The 16,049-nt window shown below is 30.9% G+C and overlaps 1 long non-coding RNA gene across 1 annotated transcript; it reads right to left on the reverse strand.

Annotated features, from left to right (window-relative positions):
- Positions 1–5,335: 5,335 nt before the first annotated feature.
- On the reverse strand, positions 5,336–15,326 carry LOC143085118 (uncharacterized). The gene is made up of 4 exons (XR_012981248.1): positions 15,212–15,326; positions 14,679–14,989; positions 12,576–12,654; positions 5,336–6,076 (listed from the first exon to the last, which is right to left on the reverse strand). It is a non-coding gene; the product is annotated as an uncharacterized LOC143085118 (long non-coding RNA).
- Between the last annotated feature and the right edge of the window lie 723 nt (positions 15,327–16,049).

Consider the following 16,049-nt stretch of genomic DNA (forward strand, 5'->3'; position numbering starts at 1 on the left):
ATGTGTATATTTTTTTAATGCTGCTTTGATATATTGTGCTTGTAGATATTTATATTATTTATGCTACTCATTTTTAAACACTTTATTATATTATGTCGACTATAACTATTGGTAGCGTAAACTGCAGGAGTTAATCAGAAACAGTCAAAAGAATTGATATATTTACAAAATATAAGGACTTATATGATATAACTATATTAGTAGACACCCATAGCACATTTGAAAAAGAAAAACAATGGCTTCATGAATGGGGATATGATGGGAAATTTTGTTCTTATTCTAGTAAAAGTAGAGGGGTAGCTATTCTTTTCAAAAATACTTTTGAATTCAAGATCCATGAGGAAACTATAGACCTGATGGGTAATTTTATTATACTAGATATCACCATTCAGGACTACCGTATAACTTTGGATGCTATATATGGACCGAATAATGATGACCCAGTTTTTTTGAGAACATAAAACACAAAATATCCAGCTATGGCAATTCGTCAATTGTAGAAGCGGTAGGTTTGAATGTTGTTCAAGATTATGTCATGGACACATTACATTATAGAAGTAAAATAACCCCCAGTCAAAAGCCAAGATTCATGAGGTAATGCATGAACTAGATTTATTAGATATATGGCACCAGCAGCACCCTTTTGATAATAGGTACTCATGGTGGGGTCCAAAATCACAAACAAAGTCGTTTGGACTATTTCATGATTACCTCGGATATAGAAGCATTTGTAGTTGCATCAGATATAGGGATAAGTTATAGATCGGATCATTCTCTTGTATTGATTAATTTAAGGTTTTCTAGTCAGATAATAGGGAAGGGTACATGGAAATTTAATAACTGTCTTTTGAGGGAAACTGAATTTATTGATAAAGTAAAAGGGGACATCAAAACTGTCATTGAAGAATATGAGTCTGATCCATCTATGGATATTGAGACAGAGGATAAACAGTTTAATATAATCTATCAGCTTTTATGGGATATGATTAAGATGAAAGTCCGTGGATCTGCAATCTCATTTTTGTCTTTCCAGAAAAAAAGAAGGAAATAAAAAAGAAAAAGAATTACTATATATAAGATATCATTATTAGATGAAAATCTTTTTGAGAATAACTTGCCATCAGTATACCAAAAAAAAGGAAAGGGATCGAACTAGAATTAAAAATATTGAGGGAAAAAAATGTAAAAGGGATAATAACGAGAGCTAAGGCAAGATGGCAAGCAGAGGGGGGAAAGGGAAGTAACTATTTTTGTAATTTAGAAAAAAAACATTACACAGAAAAAATTATTCCTAAACTTTTTTTGGAGGACGAGACTGAGATAACAGATCCCAGTACTATTAGAAATGAACAAAAACAGTTTTATAAAAAAATATTGTAAACCATTGTTACTTGAAACTCACAGGGACACATTTCTTCAACATGATAATCCTTTTATTACAAAACCGAATGAGGAAGAGGTGGGTTCCTGTGAGGGACCTTTAACAATGCAGGAATGTTTGTCTTCTCTTAAACTTATGAAGAACTCCAAATCGCCTGGTATAGATGGATTTACTGTTGTGTTTTATAAATTCTTTTGGAATGATATAAAAATACCACTGGTAAGATGTTTAAATGAGGCTTTAGAATATGGAAAGTTCTCTATCACACAAAGGCAGGGACTTATTACTTGTATAAATAAAGGCAACAGTAGTATACCGCTGTTCAAAACTCATAAATCCATGGACAAAAAACAAAATCGGGATAACAAACTAAAACCGAGGGAAACGCATTAAATATAAGAGGAGAATCGAACAACGACATAACACTAAAATGTAACACACATAGACAAAATCCCACGAGAATAACAAATACAACATATATATATAACATCAAAACCAAATACATGAATTTGGGATAGACAAGTACCGTGACACGTCTTATCGCAATGTGAATTTACACTCAAAAATAAGAGAAAACAAACGACACAACGTTATAATGTAATACACACAGAAACGAACTATAATATAACAATGACCATATTCCTGACTTGGTACAGGGCATTTTTAAAGGAAAAAAATAGTGGGTTGAACCTGGTTTTGTGGCATGCCAAACCTCGCACTTTTATGGCCATATGAAATATAACATCAAAATGACAACACAGGACTACCATATAAATAAATTGGAGAACACAATTGACAAAGACCCACGAACAACAGTATACCAAAGGAGGGTAAGTCAAAATTTTATTTAAAGAACTGGTGACCTATCACACTTTTGTGTGTAGACTATAAGAAAGCTACAGCAAGTTTAGCAAATAGACTAAAAAAGGTGCTGGTAAATATAATTAGTCAAACAGAAAACGGATTTCTTAAAGGTAGGTATATAGGCGAATGTACTAGATTTATTTATGATCTGATGGAAAAGATGGAGGAAGACGACATTCCTGGACTTTTACTTTTAGTCGATTTTGAAAAAGCTTTCGACACGGTCGAATGGTCTTTCATACTAGAGGCTTTGCAGTTTTATGGCTTTGACCATACATTTATAAGTTGGATTAAGCCATGCTACTGTGATGCCTCTAGTGCAGTGTTAAACAACGGATATATTTCAGATTTTTTTTCATTGAAAAGAGGGGTTCGTCAAGGGGATCCTCTGTCTCCTTATCTATTTATTTTAGTTTTGGAACTACTCAATGCAGCTATTAAAAATGACCCTGATGTTGCTGGGGTATCAATGAATGACTCTGAATTTTTATTGAGTCAATATGCTGATGATTCTTCCCTAGTCCTGGATGGTGACCAAAAGTCTCTAAATGAATGTCTAAATTTTCAGAATGTGCTGGACTTAGATGTAATGTTGACCAAACTGAGGCCATATGGATTGGGTCAAAAAAGGGTAGTATGGAAAAACTTTTGCCAGAAAAAAATCTTGTTTGGAACCTTTCTGGGAGGTTCAAACTATTAGGTATATGGTTTGAGCTTGCTAAAAGGGATAAGACTCTATGTAATTTTACAGCTAAGATAAACAGTATCAAGTCACTTCTTAATACTTGGGCTTATAGAGAACTAACATATATTGGGAGGGTGGTTGTTATTAAAATTTTAGCACTTCCCAAACACTGTGATGGCGGTCTTAAGATGCCTAATATTTACTATTTTTGTTATAGTGTAAAAATGTCTTGGCTGTATAAATTACTAGACCTCCAAAATTATTCTCCTTGGAAAGTTTTGCTGCTTAGTTATAAACAAAAATTTGGGGGAGACAAAATTTTACATTTAAGTAAGGAAGGATTGCTTTATTTAGCAAAAAACGTCAATCCCTTTTGGCATGATATCCTGGTAATTTTTTCAAAATTGAAAAATAAGTTGAAAGTTGAAAACAATACCGATATTCTGGCCCAGTCCATATGGCTAAATCCAAACATCAAAATGGATGGCAAGATGATTTTGAAGGGTAAATTTATTGAAAATTGTATATTTTTTATCAATGATCTGGTGTCAGATAATGATACATTTTTCTCATATGAAGAATTTGAGAAAAAGTATAATATCAAGACTATTTTTGTAGAGTTTTATGGTATTTTAAGTGCTATTCCAAAAAGATGGAAAAGTAGTATAGAAGGTAGTCCTTAACTTGATAATATTGAAAATAAATTAGTAGATAAAGTTAAAAAAGAACCAAAATCTTGTAAATTTTTCTATAATTTATTTCTGGAGAATAATGAAGTATTATCACTATCTTCCCGTAACAAATAGGAAATAGACTTAAATATACAGATTGAAGATTGGAATGCTATTTATTCCATGCCCTTCATTATAACTAGAAATTCGTTTTTACAAAATTTTCAATTTAAGATTGTTCATAGGATTTTACCATGTAATTCCTTTTTATATAAATGTAAATTAAAAGAAACTGAACTATGTACATTTTGTTCAGAAGTTGGAGAAAATATTTTTCACGTTTTTTGGGAATGTAATGTAACACAAAACTTCTAGTTTTCCATTATAGATTGGATTAGAAATTATGACATCTTCTTGCCTTTTAGTGCAAAAGAGGTCATTTTAGGTGTGTCTGAGGATTTTGTCAACAGTAAAACAGTTAATAATATCCTGTTGTTATTTAAATACTATATATACAAATGCAGATGTAAGAGCATATTGCCCACAAAATATGGTGGGATAGAATATTTAAAGTATTGGATTAAAATAGAAAAATACTCTGTATGTTTCTTAACCCCTACACAAAAAATTAAAATGGATCAGAAGTGGCAATTGTTAGAAGCAGCATTAAATTAACAAAATCAATTTATATCTTTTTATACTATTATGATTTAATTGATCTTACAAGTGTTAATTAATTTTTTATACTTGTGTCTGATACTGTATTATGTAATTTCACATGTTTCATCTTGAAAAATAAAATAATTACAAAAAAAGGCCAGAAACATATTATTGTATTATTAATGTCTCTTCTTAGGCTAATGATGACTTTTCAATACTGTAACAGCTATTTTTTACTGAAGTATACAAATCAATTAACATGTTTTATAAAGTAAACCAAACTACTTAAAACATATTATTAAATAGGAATAACAAAGAGGTTCATTTATTGACCCTAAACACAGTTTAAGATTTATTTTCATTGTTATCAGAATGTTATCAAAATGTAATCAGGATTACAGGGTATTTTGAAAAGTAATTGATTAAATTAAATTACATGTATTCAGATTTTTAGCTGATTAATGATTAGAATGATTACTTGAAAAATTGTTATCAATTACAGCTGATTAACGATTGCAATTACAATTGCTGGTATTATACACAGTATTTGAGCATATTTTAGATAAGTCAATGCTAATCTAGTGCACATTCTATTTTGATATAAATAAATATTCTTCTTGGTCTTGACTATGTGTTCATACTTCAATTGTTTTTTACTTTCTTTATCCTTATCAATACAAATCCAAACTCACAATATCTCCAATGCAAGAGATAAGATGTAATAAAACAAAGAAGGCAAGCAAATATCCAGGTTACCTTAAGTTCACTCCTAGAATTTTGTTGGTTATGTTCAAGTCGCAATATTTTTTTAAAAAGTGATGTCACTGATGAATATTTCATTTTTAATATGAATATATAAGTCATTTTGTGGTTATCAGTCATGAGACAATCCAATCCCATTGTGGAAATTGTCTTACTTGCAAAAGATACCAATACTTCTTTAAAAATTTTGAAGAAAAAAGTAGTTTACCCCGCCACATATTCGTGTGCCTGTTTTAAGCCAGGGTTTCAGTGTTTGTCTTAAGTCTCATCCTAATAAAAAGCATATCTCAAAAAAATTGTGTTAATAGCAGCTCTTTGATTGGTATAGACTCTGGTTAATTAAGTAGATCATGACATTGTTTAGACAACTGTTTATTGTTGAGGACTGTATGTTAGCACCTTAATGCCTTTCATATGTTTTTGTTGTTGTGTAGCTGTCTGATTGATTTATACCTCATTTCGCATTATATTAATAAATTGAAATAGAAAGGTTCTGTTAAATATATTTGATATGCCATATTGAATGCCTTACAGTTATTTACAACTGTTTCCTTCTTATTTCAAAACAAATTTTGACAAACAACAAACATATCTGGCGTATACACTAAATTTAGTCCTGGTATCTATGATGAGTTTTTTTATACCATTAGAAAATTTCAAAGTTTGGCTTCACAATAATATAAAAGTTCTTGTTATTTCAAATATTTATATAAAATTCAGTTTAAAACATGCATTATTCATTTTTAGACAGTCTATAATTGTCATTTTGACACAATAATTTGAATTTGAATTGTCATGATTGTATTATATTCTGAAAGTACTTGTGTTTGAAAAAATATACACAATATTTAATTCCATGTGTTTGAGATTTCTTGAATACATCACTCCCATATCATGTCTTTGTTTAAGAGTTCTCTCCTGCATGTATCTGCTGTAATTGCTATTTGTACCCACGGCTTCCTTCATACATTTGCACTTATCCTTCTAAGATGTTGCCTGAATGATAAAATCCTGTAATACATTATCAGCCATCAGACTCTTGGAATACAGTTGCTGTAATTAAAAAAAAATAACCATAAAATGTTGGCTTACCAAGCAAGCAAAAATGATAACATAAATTTGATAAGTAATGATTTACCAAACTTACATATATATATATACATAAATATCGTGTGAACAACTGGAGTGGAGAAATAATAGTTGTTGTTTTTGCTACATGTATTTATCATGGTTGTTTTTTTTCGCTTTTATGTAAATCAGGCCCTTTATTTTCTCTTTGGAATTGTTTTACATCTGTCATTCCAGGACATAGCTTGCCTGATGCTGTATTGGTTTTGCTTATTGTTGAAAGTTGTACATACATGTAAAGTGATCTTTAGTTGCTAACATTCAGTCATTTTGACCTGATGAATAGTTGTCTCATTGGCAATGATACTACATATTTTCCTTTTTTTTTAAATAATGAAAACTAACTCTATTCATGCATGTGTACTACACATTACCTGTGTATATAATATGTATGACATTTGGACCTAAATTGTGACCAATTTAACCAGACACTCCGCAGGGTGCAGCCTTATACGACTGCAGAGGTCGAACCCTGAAGGTTGAGGCAAGTATGGACACAACATTCAAGCTGAATACAGCTCTGAATTTGGATTGTGATTAAATAGTTGACACAGAATAAATGTGGTCTAATGAACTTATTTTTTTTGCTTTTGAGCAATTTACTATGCTGTTGAATATTAATCCTCTCAAAGAAAAAATACTTGATGAAATTTTCTTTTTAAATTCTGAAATCTAAAATGAGAAAAAAAAATTGACCCCCACCCCAATTTTTTTTCCACGTCCCCCTTTCTCTTATTCCAAAAATGATCTCAATTCAAAATTCTAATGGAGTTTGCAACAATAACTACTCATTTAAATACATCATAAAATATTAAAATATAAAATGTCATACAGTCATGGTTAGAATTAATAGTAACTTCTAAAAAAATAAAAAGGACACAGATGATGCCCCCGCTAGCATATAACGTTATAAAGGGACATAACTCAAGAACTGTAAAAGTGAAGATGCCAAAAATTGAACTTAAACTGAGTTGAGAGGTAATAAGCATTATATACACATTTCATTAAATTTAGTTGAGACAAACCTAAGTTAAGAGAACAGAAACCACTTGTAAAGGGGCATAACCCTAGAATGGTAATCAGAGTGCTTGTAATCACTGAATGGTGAAGATTGCTTTAATTTATCAGTTGGTAGTTAAGTGAATATTGCATTGTATATTGTACATTTTATATAGCCGACAACGTGATACCAATATAAGAACGCAAACATTTTGCGGTCGTATAAAAACGGGGACCAAATTAAAAAAAAACTTAATACAGGGTTTGATTCAGCATATTAAAGAACCCCAAGAATTCAAGAATAAAACCCCATTGAAATTGGTCTAGAAATAAGCAACTTATACAAAGTATTAGAGAAGTATTGTTTTTGGCCCCTAATTCATAAACAGTTTGTGCCATAACCATTGATAACCCCCAAAATCAATCCCAACGTTTTTTTTTGTATGGAACCTTCGAGTCCTTGTGGTACACACTAGTAGCACGATTTCAGTCTGAAACGGTCATTTTGGTCTGATCACATCTTGATTGACTGGATTTACCGCTAGAAAAAATCGTCAAGATATTTAAGATAGTTCAGTCGCCGTTCAGATCGATAGCCTCATCAGGTAAATCAGTTCGTTAAGGCGTGTCAAGACGGAAAAGACTGAATCGTCTAGCGGGTTGTTTAGACCCGTTAAGACCGTGTCAGACCAAAACAGACCATGGATACAAAAGAACGTTCAAAATTTTCAGACCCTGTTTTGATCCGTTCAGTATACCGGTTTGATACCACGAGTTGCGCCCCTTCTACTCGATAATGTATTTTAGATTAATACATGTATATATGTATTTTATTATTACAATTTGAAGTATATTCTGATTAATTAAAAAAAAAAAGATTAAATCTTGTGTTAATTCTTTATTTCTTTTCTTGTTTTGTTGAGGAACTAATAAATTATTCGTCTATATATATATGTTGTTTAGTTTTTAATAAATGTTTATTTATATAAATATATATTGATAATTAAATGCAAGGACGTACGTTAATTGTATACACACCAGAATGTATGCCATAAATTTAACCTTGAAATGTTGTGAACACCGGTAAAAATGTTTTTTGTATTTGAAGATTAGTAACGGAAAATCCTAAACGTAACCTAAAAAAGTTAAGGAGATGTGGTATGATTGCCAATGAGACAATCCACAGAAATGCAGCGGAGGCAAATTAACACAGTCATGCATATTTTTGTTTTATGCATGACAGTTTCTTTAATTCGTTTTCTGTTGATATATGTCCTAGTTTACCGTTGAAGCTGTTGCTTTTTTGGTATGTTTATTTTTTTTTTCGTGCGAGTTACTCTATTAAAGTTGGAAACAAATATTCCCGACATTCGGAAATTCGAAAAAAGACTTCCCGGATCCCGAAACCTGATCATATAATGCATTCAGTCTCTGTCGGGACGGTGTTAAAGTATCACCGTATAAAAATTTTCATTCAAACAATATATCCTTATAATATTTATTTTCTTATCCATATAATATGTATATAGTACTTTGTATATACTTTGTATATATATATATATATATGGCGTTGATTTAAAATAAAATCTGTTTTAGTTAAAACGGTCGAGTGCAATGGCACGTGCTAGTAATCAACCGGGTCAACAGGTAACAAAATCAATGATCCATAACGTAAGAAAGTACATGCCTATTATACTTTACAATTACTCTCATCATCATTCTTGATAAAAAGGTCTAAACTTTAATAAAGAATGAATGAACACGTATTAGTGATGTCTGACCTTCAGTTTTTAATATAAATTAATGCTTATGTTTTTTTATATTGAGCAAAGTAACGAATGTGAATCTATTATACGTTAAAGGTTCTTACAATATCATATATGTCTAAACACTATACCAAAAGACCATGCAAAATATTTGAGCGCCGCATGTAAAACCATTAAAAAAACATGTACTGTTAGGAAGTTTGTTTAGTACTCAAAAGAAACGTTTCGCTTCTCTACTTATATAGTTTAGAGAGTATTCCTTTAAATTGTGTCAGTTATATAAAGTAGAGTGTATTTGTATTCTATTTATTCATCTAAATGTATCATTATAATATACATTTTGTATTTCACAACTATATATACTATAAGTTGTAGTGTGATTGATTGTTGTTTAAAGTCCAGTGGCAAATACTTCATGCATGTTCAGGACCAGCTGTAAGTTTATGACATGTATGGAACTCACCGGTGTAGTTTTCACGTGTTATAATAGATAAAAGAATAATTATTTTTTAAGATATCGAAACATAAAGGAGGCAAGGCGCATGGATTACCCGCACTTATCAGTTCTTTTCTCTTTTTTGTCTTAAAAAAAAATCGATTTTTTTTTATATGTTTATATAATTTACGATAACTGTGGTGTATACGTGCTGTCAGACGAAAGATACATATGTGCCCTCTAAATATCTTTTTTTACTATGGATTGTTTGCTTTCGTACTGACGTTTAACACACAACTTTAATTACTGACTGTGATGTATGTAGAAATTCAAACGTACTGGAGAATGAAGGATGCAAATCCAAGCTTTGAATTAAAATGGTCATTAAATTTGCCACACAAATAAAAGAACAAGTGTAAGTGTTGGAATGACATATACAATATATCAACATGTGCATTGTCGGAGAATTTAATTTTGATTTTACTTTGGTAACTGGACAAAATTGAAGAGAGGCAGCCCAATCTTTTCTCCTTTTTGTTACGAGTACAAATAGATTTTATTGGCTTTATAGACATCGAATAGAATTCAGGGCATAATATTACGGAATATGATCTTCAAAATATACAATTTAATACCAATAACGTAACAAATACATTGTTTTTTTATATATATATATAAAAGTAATTTTTTGATCATCAGTGCAAGTATAATGATGGAAAATTGCATGTTGTAAAAGGAAAATAAAATAAAGTAAACTAAGATAAATAAACTAATAAATAAATAAAATTGAATTATATTGCATTGCTAAAGCTCCAAGACAAAGTAGGTGACGTAAGATTAAGTTATAAATAGTTTCGTCTTTTTGTAAATAATATAGTTAATCTCATTTCTAGAGTTCTTTTGATCATAGCTATTAATCTGACGTTGAGAAATAAATTAAATAAACTGTCATCTTTTAAAAGAATAAAAATGTTTGTAATTTGCCGTAGGAAAATAACCCTAAAAGTATTTCTATTGTCTACTTAATAATTCTATAAAGTAAGTAAAGATTTTGATAATCCTTTAATTGCTTTTACGTAACTAAATAAAATATATGTCAATCATAAAAATCTATAACATAAAAAGAGAATAGTTGACCAATAAAAAGTTACTTTAGAAAGTTCAAAATTGACGCTAAAATTTCATAGGTGAATAAAATAATTCCAATCAGCACGTGATGTTGGGGTTAAAAAGGGAAGACCGCAACCTCCCAACATCACATATCACACTTCAATGTAGATAGCTGTTTGGAATAAATAATTGAAACATCATTGTATTTTATTCACCAGGTATGTAAATTGTTAAAGTGTAAACTATTTTCAATTGAATTTTAAAAGTAAGAATTTATCTTCTGATTTAATTACTTAGTTTCGTATTTAAAACTTAACTTAAATTTATAAAAGATTTTCATTAACAGAAATAAGTTAAAACAAAGTTTACTATTTAAATAAAACATCACATATCACACTTCAATGTAGATAGCTGTTTGGAATAAATAATTGAAACATCATTGTATTTTATTCACCAGCGCCGGGCCTCGAAAGGAGAAAGTGTCCGAGATGAGGGACACGCCAACAATTTCAGAAAGATCCATACACTTATACACAAGTAATTGTCTGGAACCTAGGAAAATACTTATTTTGACCCCTTTTGGGCTCCTTGTTCCTAAACTGTTGGGACCATAACCCCAAAATCAATCCCAATCTTCCTTGTGTGGGTTCAAACCTTGTATTTAAATTTCATAGAGATAGAGATCCATTTACTTAAACTAAAGTTATTGTACGGAAACTATGTCCAGTGGCAAATATTTTATGTATTCAAAACAAGAACAACTTGTCAATTCATAATATACATTGTATAGGCCAGTCTGACTAGGTAGGTTTGTAATATAAATGCTGATTATTTGAACTTCTGAGTGTGTGTGTATGGAGCAGGAGGGAATCAGGGTAAGGATGCCTTGAAGCATACTTGACATTGGAAAGAGAGAAAAATAAGCAAGTGTACATGTACAATTATACTTGAGAACAGAGTGCATCAAATTATTTATATTTACTGCAATTCTGCAGATGAACATACTTTGATATCAGTTCATTTTGCAGGACATTCACACCTACATGTACAGTACATGTTCACCAGTGTTTTTAATACTGTACTTTCCATTCTTTTGGTAACAAGCCAAAATTGTTAAAAAATCTAAATTATTTAATCAAGAAGTCCATGAAGTCCAGACAAAAACTAGATTAGTATGAACATCTTGAACTGATGCTCACTAATTTATACCTTTACAGAACTATATGTACTTTTACTTTTGAGTGAATGCAAAGAACATGTAAGCAAACAACAGAAAGAAGATCAACAGCTTAGCTAGTAAATATATGTACAGTATGAACTTTCTGGTTTTAATTTATCTATTCTGCTGTATACAGTTAAAAATCATTCTAGGCATTAATTACTGTCAGATGTTTATTAGATCTTGTTTTGCTGTTTTAAGTTAATAGGCAAAAATGTTAAAATACACCATTTTGATATAGGAAAGACTAAACTCGTGAACATTAGAGCTGGTAGAAGTTTCTATAATTTTGATATTATTTGTCTCACTGGTAGTACACTACACTGTAAAAATCTTTTTGAGAAAGAGCAGGTGCGATTTTTTTAATTTGAATTTAATGCACTACGAAAGAACTGTGTTCTCGGGCCTGTTGTCATTTGTGTTATAATCCGTACTTCAGGCATTTATCAAAATAACAACTTTTCAATGTACATATATAGGGAATCACTGAATCATGACCGGAGCGGGCCCCCTCTTAGGCAGTCAGTGGGCCCTCACTTATGAAAATTTCTGGATCTGCCACTGAAAATGGAAATGGTGGCAATAATAAATGCACACAATATTTCAGAATTTACAGTATATATGGTATAATGTATGGGCTTTGCTCATGGTTAAAGGATGTATTGTGACCAATAGTTGTTAACTTTGATGTCATTTGATCTCTGATGGAGAGTTGTCTTTTCTCATTAGTGTAAACATTTTTTTTTTTTAATAATTAGGTAATTTAAACATTACAATATAAGACACTTTTATTAGTATTAGGATTGGAAAACAAGTGAATTTTCACTTTTACAAATTCCTCTCTTTTCTTATTGGCAATCATACTACATTTTCTTATTTTTATATTTACATTACCTTTCATCTTCTTGAGCGGTCCACTTCCTCAGTACAACAAGGGGGTCCTAAAAGCATGATTTTGAGTTGGCTAAAAAACCTATAAGATATATTATGATACAATTAACAGGTTTCTTTGCAATTATCTGGCAAATCACTAAAAAAATCAAGCATATAAGAGTAGTTAAATAAATGTATTCTCCAATAAATACATACATTTCCCCAGTTGACAAGGCAAAACTAAGGAGGGAGCCGCAATATTGAATTGAATGGATCAACAAAGGTTCGATTTACTACAATGTTGTCATTAATAGAACAACACCATCTCCAATTCACTGTTTTACAGTGATTTTATCCAAATTTGAATCGAAAAGGCAACTTATTAACCTCCAATTTGTAAGTTTTCATTTGTATGAAGTCATATTTAGCCATGGCGTCTTTGTGCGAAAATCATTCATGAAGTTTCACAGATTTTTTTTGTATGTCAAATTTATACATTTTTTCAAACTCCATCGTATTATATCTTTTTGTTATGAATTAGAATCGGAATACCAGTACTGTAGTTGAAGAGTTGTCACCGTCAATTGTGGATTTGACGGTTGCAAATGCAGTTTTACTGGTGACAGTCACATTTTTTTAAAATCTGGGTAGATAAGTTTTCATTTTTTAAAGTAGGGCAAGTTGGCAGACCTTTATAACATATAAAATTTTTTAAATCCCACCTGCGCTTTCTCAATGAAATTTTTACAGTGTGCTGTACTACTTTTGGGACAAATTATATCAAAATTATAGAAAACTTCATCGGCTCTAACTCAAAATATGGACAATTTTATATATAGGGCGTCTTGAAATCTTTTGACAGCTTCCGAGGTGCTAATTTTTAACCTTTTTCAGCTGGACCAAACTCTACTTTCCTAAAAAAAAAATTAGGGACCCAAATTTTTTTACACTGTTATTTCACCCCCTTTCTTGCAATTTGAGGCATTAAAACATGGAGAAATAAATTTGGAACGGGTATAAAAATTAATGGCAAGTAACCCACTGTCAACACTAGGGACTATATTCGTGAATAACGAAAATCAAGGGACGACAATTGCGGTCTCGGACCTTATGCATCTTTATTGACAACATATACCATGTATACAGTAAAAAAAAGAATATGCACTCGTGATATACACAGAAACGTAAACAAAAGAAATGAGCAGTGCCTTTTCCTAACATAAAAAAGTGCTCTGCCCTCCACTGGCACCCTGCCCCTTTTGATTTCTAGCTGGAGCACTGTATATTGATGTTGTATTCATTTAGATTTTTCCCAAGTAAGGTGAGTTGCCACTGTCATGACTGTTGGCAGGAGTATAATTAGGGATTGAAGTATGAGCATAAAAGGATAAAAGATTTATTTAAAGTCAGTTATACATATAACAATACAACATAATTAAGCTCTGTAGAGCTTTTATCCGACATATAAGCTGTCGGATAAAAGCTGAAGTTCAAATTATGGCATAGTAGCCCACATCTTATATTTTTTACACAATTTATATAGTTCTATAAAAGAAAAGCAGAAGTTTTAGAAGCCCACTCCAAATTTTAGGGGCAAATGGGCCCCTAGCAGTGCTAATTTCAAACCTGGATATTTATCTGGATTTGATCCAAAGTTGCATATAAAGTGGGGTGAGTTGGTAAGGTAGTTCCGACTTAGATTTTCAATGGTTTAGGGGGGGCTATGATGAAAATGTTATCCTGCATTGTCGTTACTCTTTTTGTTTTGGGGGGGGGGGGGGTCCTGGCTTTTAGATTTTTACTCAAAACTCGTCCTCGATATTTCACTTTCATCCAACCCCCAACCACCCCCTTTTCTCCCATACAATTCAAATGGTAGATGAATGAGACTGAGCTCCCTATAAAAGAGTGGAGCAATTTAAAAAACAGGCCGTGTTGTTAAAAAAGTGGGGCGTTTGGCGTTTTACCAGTGGGGCGAACTGACTTGTCTTGCTTCCGTTTTGTCAATTTTTGACTGATTTTCGGGGTTTACATGCATAACGTGGATAAAGTGACTATATATTTTTTCATTAAAGTATAAAACTAGTCTAACATCGTACTAAAAATGTGCATGATTATATTTACCTTTCATTGGACAAGTACAAAAAAGTTATCCGGATACACTTTTAGCTACTTCAAAATAAAAAATAAAAATCACTGAAACTGAACTTCCTACACAAAATTGACACCAGGGGTCCTTCACTTTTAATGCTAGAATAGTGCTTTCTGATTGGAGAGTATTTTTAGCTTCATATTAATGGTTTGAAATATAGTAACATAAGGTATTTCCCCCAAAAAAAATAACTTATCAAAGAGAGGTAACTCTTGCTTATTTTTTACTACTTACTGTCAATCATTAATCAAAATACACTATAGTCTGTTTTAAAAATTAATTTCTGAAAATAAAAAAAAAAGAAAACAGTTTGTAACTTCATAACAACAGAAAAGAGGATAAACAAATGACCAAAAACAAATTATTGATTTTTTGTTAAGATTGATTGTTGAAATTATTTAACTTGATTCTTAAAATAATTAAATATGATTCTTAAAATAATTAAATATGATTCTTAAAATAATTCAATTTGATTCTTAAAATTATTTAATTTTGTTATACTTACATTATCTTAAGGGTGCCTTCATTGATATCCTGTTTTAGTTCTTTGTATGTCAAATCGTATCTTTCTAATTTTGTAGTGTCTTTCTGACCCTCAGATTCATTCCAATATATAACCTGTAAATAATGTATATACATTTTATTTAAGCTGTCTTTAAAAGTTTGATTTATTTTCAGTATGAAGATACTGTTATTAGTATGCAAACATTTTTTTATTCATGGTATTACTTCTGTCCAAATTTGACATCTAGCCATTTTCTGTAAAATCAGAATAAAGTAACTTCTTACACAAAATATACCATTATTTAAACCAGAATTATGGCTTTAGACTGTTAAGTTATGTAGTTTGACTGTTTAATATAGTCAATTATCTCCCTTGAAATATTTTTTAGCAGTATCTATTAATGTCAATTTTCATGTTTGGTATTGCCACTGTGTAAAATTAAATCATTATCAATCAAGCCATTTATGAGGATTTGTGTTTACAAGACCTGTTGCCACATATTTCAATGTTAAAATAAGTAAGTTCAATTATCTCCCTTGAAATATTTTATACCGTGATAATGTTTATGTGTGTACTTTCTCTGGTTGTGTACTGCAACTGTGTTAAGCTGATTCAGTGTCAGTGCATATTTGAGGAATTCTGGTTAAAAGACAATCATTGACACACAGAGGGATTTTTATATATAACCCCCCCCCCCCCCAAATAAATATTAAAAATGACTATATATATTATATGACATGTGAATACATTAAGACTGACTTACCTTAATATTCTCGGATTTCTTTTGAACTGAATTTTAATGTGCGTATTGTTATGCGTTTACTTTATTACATTGGTT

The sequence above is a fragment of the Mytilus galloprovincialis genome, chromosome 8, assembly GCF_965363235.1.
Source record: "Mytilus galloprovincialis chromosome 8, xbMytGall1.hap1.1, whole genome shotgun sequence".
NCBI lineage: Eukaryota > Metazoa > Mollusca > Bivalvia > Mytilida > Mytilidae > Mytilus > Mytilus galloprovincialis.